This window comes from Hippichthys cyanospilos, chromosome 7 (assembly GCF_059441005.1).
Source record: "Hippichthys cyanospilos isolate Australia breed blue-spotted pipefish chromosome 7, RoL_Hcya_1.0, whole genome shotgun sequence".
Taxonomy (NCBI): Eukaryota; Metazoa; Chordata; class Actinopteri; order Syngnathiformes; family Syngnathidae; genus Hippichthys; species Hippichthys cyanospilos.
The window spans coordinates 10,103,330-10,110,670 of NC_142375.1; the positions used below are offsets into that span (position 1 = coordinate 10,103,330).

Below are 7,341 nucleotides of genomic sequence, written 5' to 3' on the forward strand. Positions count from 1 at the left end.
TACTAGAAGCACACTCCTTTTTGTTTTACTCTAACCTTGTTCATTTTAATACAGGGAGTGTCTGGATCACCTTTTTTTTTTTTTTTTGCACCTGATTTTGAGAATCTGCCAATACCGTTTCAATACCTCAACAATGTATTAAACACACGAAAAAAATGTCTCCAAATCATCTTTCATTTTATTTATTTATTTATTTGTTTGTTTTCTTACAAAAAAAGCACAACACTTTTTATATAACTAGTAAATCTGCGGTGTAAACCAAGTTGCCTAAAACATTTGAATTTTCTCCCACTGGTTGTGTTTACTGTGGACATATTGTGATAGTACACATAAAAATATGTTATTATTTGCCAATGTCTTCTTTTCAGTTTTCTTGTACTTAAAAATGGGGGAAAATTAAAAAAATACATAAAATGAAACTTTTCTAACCACCCTACCCGCACTAGCTCCCATTCCGATCAGCTGAAAATGTTGTGATTGGGCTCACTTTCTGCGTCATCTGGACACCCCTAGTATGCATCTGACCACTGAAAAATAGATGTGTGGCCTTAAATGGCCCTCAGCCATAGTTTGGACAAAAACGCCGTAAGCGATTGCTTCAAGCCTCCAAATGTAATGTTGGAGCGCTATGTAGGGAATGGCCCACTTCCTCATGAATGAAACCGTTGATTGGCTTAAACCTGCCTCCAGGGAGCTCTGACACATTTGTCAACTTATTGATTTTTGTCAGATATGTGGAATGTGAATGAGCAAGTTCAAACTGTACTGACGGAATGCAAAGTACATTCGTTTAGTGCAAAATCCAATTAGGACACGCAAACATTGTCAAATTGTACTTGTCACTCCATATGATTACTTTTGTACATTAGTATCCCATTTACAGATTATGTACACAATATGCCGTTTTAAACACAATTGGAACACTGTCAGTAGACCTAATAACAGGCAAAATGATCAATACACAACATCTCTCAATGAAATGGCCACTGGATTAGGGGAAGGTGAATTCGGGTAATTCAAGACAGTAGAACACATCTGGGCTAGCAAGAGCCAATGTTGGCGTCCTAGGCATGGCGACCTAGGCATCCTAGCTAGCGGAGGATTCCTTGATATTATCATGTATAATAAGATTAATTGGGCATTGCTTTAAATTCTAATAATTGTCAGCTGATTCATGTTCACAGTTAGTTGTTGGTTTTGTAAATTTGGGCAGCTTCTCCAATTGAAACGGATTAATTTGCCCACAAAAGATTTTATTTTGCTTTCATTAAGTGATAAAGAATATGTGTCTTTTTTTTTGTATTTCATTTTAAGATTCCAGTAGTTTGACAGTCAACCAATAAATGTAATTCCATATCAATTTTTCAATGGAAATTAGTTGCAATAAGGAAATTGGCCTTTGCGCTAGATTTAGGACACTAAAACAACAAAACAACTTCCAGTAATTACTAAACATTACTAATGTTCATCAATAATGCTATCATTTATTTTCCATACACCATTTAAAATGCAACTACCGGAATAATACATTTAGAAACCTACAAACAATCAACCCATACACTTGAGAGTTAATTCATAGCAGATAATGCACAATGCGTCGGCAAGTTACCACTCTGCCTGGGCACGAACATACACACTCTTTCACTTTGAGAGAGCTCTTTCACCTTTTTGAACAGATGCGAGGACTTTCAAACTTAATTCATCTTTTGCTGAGACTGTTTTTTCTTTTCCCTGCAAAAGGCAAATGTGTTTTGAAAGATAGAGTTTACCAAGCAAGGAGAGCTTATTCAGGAACATATTCACGTACTATCTAAATTTCATAGCAGCATCACCTCAAACTTGCATAAAAGACATCCATCACAGGCTTTCGGGCTTCTTGACTTCACTTTATTATGACATACTGTTGAGGAAACACTTGTGGAAACACTTTGTGCAAGCATTAATTTCCTGTGTTGCAGGGAAATGACAAGTCATAGTCAAATCGTTTATTTACAATTCAATTAAATTCATCTTTGCATTAAGTAGAGCATTTATTTTTTATTTTTCAAAACTCATCAACAAATGTTTGCAACACACTCCGATTCATTTTTTTTTCATCATTTAAAGATGTCCTAAATTGTAGTTTAATATTTAAGGCATTGATGTTAAAAGATAAATTGATGACATTATTTGGTAAAAACAAATAACAATAAATAAAAATTAAAACGAAATAGAATGTTATATAATTTAGACTCAAAGTAGGCCCTCTTTGCCCAGATAACAGCTTTGCTCATTGTGACATTTTGTAAGTCAGCTGTGTGACATTCAAATTTGCGCTTTAAAAATAGCAAGGTTCAATCTGCATTTACAAGACGTGAGCAAAAATCAACAAGATATTAACAAATATCACAGTAAATTTGATCAAAATAATAAAATGAATTTACATGTAGCATCCGTCATCATCTTCTTAATATCACAAGCACTGATTTAACTTATTCCATTTTGCTCGAAAAGTCTGCTTTTTACTTTGATTGTTAGATTGTTCATTTACAACATGTCTGTTTTGTTCCTCTTCTCGAGCGTTGGGGTTAGGGTTGGGGTTCAATGGTTTAAAAATTTGACCCACAACTTGATGATCCGGAAAAATGTTTTTCCTCCTGAAGGTAGACCATTTAAAAACCACTGCACCATCAATCGGCTACAGTATATCTGTCAACTAACACAAGCTTACACAAAATGATCATCGACGCAGAGCCAACAGACCATAAGCAGCCTTATGTTTCATGCTGATGAAACTCACTGGAATTCCCCCGACAGGTCGAACAGCAAGTTAATATGGTTGTCTTGACACAAGGAATAACTTTAGTTAACCTAGGATGAACTGAAGACAGACTTATGTTGCCTAGCTAGCTAGGACTTCATTTACCTCTCTCATTCCTCGCTGCTTTTTATCCCTGCTGCAGGCAAATAACTCTCTGACATACGTACATCTTGGAGTTACACTTTAAGTCAATTCAAATTAGTTTTTTTTTAAATTGTTGTCGGTTAAACTTACCAACTTCTTGCAGTAATTCTCATCACCTGCTTCTCCCTTGTGAGCTCACAGAAGTAGGTTATATCAGCCAAAGTCACTACATGAGAATAAATTACGACATTAATTAGCCATGTTCGCATTGTTTATGTGGAGTGAATATAGTAGCAATGAATTATTATACTAAGTAGTACGTGGCATGCGCACTGCGAAGTGAATTTATAGTGAAGTGAACTGAATAAAAGAGTAGATGGACATTATTAATATTTTGATGTCCGATGGACTCATGTCGATTTGAAAGGATGCGTCCCCATCAAAAAGTATATGTTTAGGATGCAGTCAAACCAGAGCACTGTGTTTGCAACCGTTTGAATTTGAAGATAATTCCAAGCTCGTGAATGGCACTGTAGCTACCATATCAGTGGTCCCCAACCACTGCAGGATCATTTGGGACCGGGCCGCGCAATGAAAACGCAAATTAAATATATTAATTACGGAACATATACGTTAAGCGCTATCCACCTCTACCGTGATGATATTCCGAGTACTGTAGCAGTATGGATGTGTGATAATATATTTGAGAAGCATGCTATTAAGTGAGTTGAAGCTGTTTTGACAAGAGAGCTCTTTCCCCTGGCTCGTGTGACGGTATTTCAAGAAAGAAGAGAGAAGTTGGAAAATGAAGCTGTTATTCAGGTATATTGTCAAAAACACGAGGCAAAATATGAACCTCTTGAATCATTTTAACAAGAAGCACCCAGATGTTGAAGTGGAACGCATAAAATTGCCTCGTTAGTCATGGTGGCCATGGTTGCCTGTCCCGCAAAAGGAATATGTGTGTCCGTGACACAAAAAGTTTGGGGTCCATGCTACTATATTACATATGTACAGTATTATATTCAAGAAGTCATAAAAGCTTACCCACACAAAAATACCAGAGTTCGTTTAAGTAACCCAGCATCAACTTGTTCCCAGTATTGTATGTCTATATAGTATATAAACTATGCTCAGCTTCAATACACTACCGCGTTGTGAAAGTTGAGGTAACTTGCAGAAGTGACTTTGTTCTGTAAGATTCCTGCACACCAGCATGGTTCACTATAGCAACATCCTCACAGCAGCAGCTGCCCTGTTATGGCCTACGGCTGTTTTGACTTTCCCTGTTTTCATGGTATCCATGATGAGTGTTTGGATGACTTTATCATCTGTGTTAGTTAGAGGGAAAGAGAGAGAGAGAGAGAGAGAGAGAGAGAGAGAGAGAGAGAGAGAGAGTGAGAGAGAGAGAGAGCGAGAGAGAGAGAGAGAGCGAAAGAGAGAGAGAGAGAGAGAGAGAGTCAGAGAGAGAGAGAGAGCAATGATCCAGAAGTAAATTCCTGTGACAGCTCTGCTATTCTGGCAACACCGGTCGGCGACCTAATTAAATAAAAAGGGAATGAGTTCGACAAATTAAAAAAAAAAAAATAAATCAGAGAGAATAGATGCCCGACCGATTAAATGGAAAGATTTTGGTGGAAAAAAATTACGCAAATATAGTAATTTCTTATGAATTTGCCAATTGGCCCAACAACTCAAGCACAAGAAGCCTGATTATCAATTCAGAATACAGAAAGCCAGCCGAGAGGCCGCGGGTTCGATCCCCCTACCATCAAGACCATGTCTAAGTGTCCTTGAGCAAGACACTGAACCCCCAGTTGCTCCTGATTCTGCGTCATCAGTAGGTAAATGACTAGTTAGTGTCAAGCGCTTTGAGTACCTAAGGTAGAAAAGCGCTATATATAAGTGAAAGTCAATTTACCATTTACCATAAAGTTAGAGATTAAAAGTGATAAAAATGTGATTAAAAAGTGTTTTAACTATGACTGTACTGAATTGATTCTAAATAATCGGTTACTTTGACATCACTATTTTAACACTAAACATTAAAACTGTTGGGTCAAAGTAAATCAATTTAGGTCAAATATCCCAGTACTGAGTTCATAGGGGTAGAGCCGGTGTTGAGCTATTGATACAGAGCACATTGGGTTGAGATTTTGCCCAAGCATGTTGGCTAATAATGGGTTAGGAGATATCAGTATTGCTTTGTTTAAAAGTAATACAACAATTTCTAACTTATTAATTGCCATCGATGGCTACAGATGTTAACAAGCTATTTGAATGTGGCCGGCATTGAAAACGTAAGAAGGAACTCTTATTACATGTAACGATTTAAACAACACTTACAAATTCCTCATAGAAATGCAATTATGAAGGAACATGAAGGAAATTAGAATCAAACTCGTGCATATATGTTTGCAAGCGCGCGAGTGTGAACGGTCGTGCTACATACCCTCCATGCAGATGCTCCAGGCAGGTGGTGGTGACCTTTGCAACAGACTGTCTAGACAGTGGTGACACACATGATAAAAAAGACAGTGTTCAAAGTCAGACTAAGGTCACTTCAAACTATAACAGTCCTCAGTTCTTAGTCCTTCTGCAACGCTGGCACAGCACTCCCTCAAGCCCGCAATGTGGCTTTCATGTAATGTAACGACTGCATAATAGATGTTGCAATTAAGATTTCTGGTGCTTTTAAATATTGCAGCACGTCCCTACTTACTAATTAGGAATAAACATGAATCTTACAATATATTATCAGAGGGAAAATATTCCACGAGTGTGGCAACGTGGTAACAAATGATAAATGATAAATGATAAATGGATGTACTTGCATGGGTGTACAGGAGGACCGGAGGTGGAAGGGGTGGGAGGGGTGGGGGCTGTTGGGGGCTGGTTTGGGTCGTCCCGGGGTGAATGTGTGATGTTTGTGTTCATTAGCAGTTCTCCAGTATTGCTCGATAGTTAGAGAATAATCATGCCAGCTTGGCGGCAGTGTCCTTGATTGTCATTGGTGGAACTCTACAGGGCCTTGCCTCCATTCCAGACTGTGTGTGTGTCTGTGTGTGTGAATGTGTGTGTGTGTGTGTGTGTGTGTGTGTGTGTGTTTGTGTGCGCACGTGTGTGTATGTGTGCACTCGTTTGGTTTTTGTACCAGATTCCACGTATTACTGGCTTTGTGGGGATGTCTTGCATTTGTGGGGACTCCACAAGTTCAGACTGCTTTTTTAGGGTCAAGACTTGCTTTTATAAGTTTGAATTGGATTTTGGTTGAAGTTAGGGTAAGGGTTAGACACTCTGTTGGTTATGGGTAAGGGATAAGGAATGCACAATGTCAATGGGATGTCCCCCACTATGATACGAAAAAAAAACGTGTATGTGGGGATGTTTGATCATGTGTATATATTTGCAAGACACTTCAAATCCTTTAATCAACACCGCAAACAGATTGGACTGTTGTATAAGGACATTCTGAATTAAATCGAATGTTGCTCTTATTCACAAGTATCATATTCAAGGCCCATCTAGCCAGCTTCAAGTCAAATTTGTTTTCAGGCAGAGGGAAAACATCACAAAGAACATTAAAAAATCACAATGGCATCCCCTGAAGCGCAAGGGAAAAATTCAAAACCCCATCTAGGGAAAAATAAGAAACCTTGTGAAGGGCACCCCCTTTCATGCTCAACAGGGCTGCATTAGAAGTGCCAAGTGCTGAAATAATACATTGCTCCATATTGAACAAGAGGTGTCTATTTTGAAGATGACATAGCCGCTGGTTGGCCAAGGGGAGCTCCAGGGAGGACAGGCCAGTGAGTGAAGCAAAGTTGCTGAGAATCAGGCTCCACGCAGGTATTACTAAGTTGACAAGTGCAAAGCTGTGTAGTATTTTATAAGTACTTATCAAAACCTTGAAATCGCATCTCAGGTGTGAAGACAATGCAAATTGGCTAGTACCTGGGTAATGTGCTGGAATTTACTTGTCCTCGCCAGGAGTTTTGCGATAGCATTTTGTGTACTGGCTGCAAGCTTCTGATGCTGGAAATGGGAAGACCAAAGACAATAAGTTACAGTAGTCAAGGTAGGATGTGACAAACGCATGAATTAATGTCTCTCCAATACTTGGCAGACAAGTGTGATTGTGTAAGTGAATGCTTGTTTGTCCCTGTGTGCCCTGTGATTGGCTGAGAACCAGTTCAGGGTGTCCCCCGCTTACTGCCCACATACAGCTGGGATAGGCACCAGCAAGCCAGTGACCCTACTGAAGATAAAGCGCGATTAAAATAAATGGATGGATGGATAAAATAAAATGTTACAGAAAATCTTCCTGTAAATAAAAATTTGACCCTGGAAGAGATTCTCCTGAAAAAATTATTTCTAAACACAAAACAAAGTGGTTGAGACAGACTGTGTTCCTCTGTACTGGTTCGGTATCACAGTGGGACTTAAAGTGTGTGAAC

The 7,341-nt window shown here is 38.7% G+C and overlaps 1 long non-coding RNA gene across 1 annotated transcript; it reads right to left on the reverse strand.

Annotated features, from left to right (window-relative positions):
* Positions 1–2,090: 2,090 nt before the first annotated feature.
* LOC148420987 (uncharacterized) lies at positions 2,091–6,923 on the reverse strand. Its single transcript, XR_015866219.1, has 3 exons — positions 6,839–6,923; positions 5,337–5,387; positions 2,091–3,110 (listed from the first exon to the last, which is right to left on the reverse strand). It is a non-coding gene; the product is annotated as an uncharacterized LOC148420987 (long non-coding RNA).
* Between the last annotated feature and the right edge of the window lie 418 nt (positions 6,924–7,341).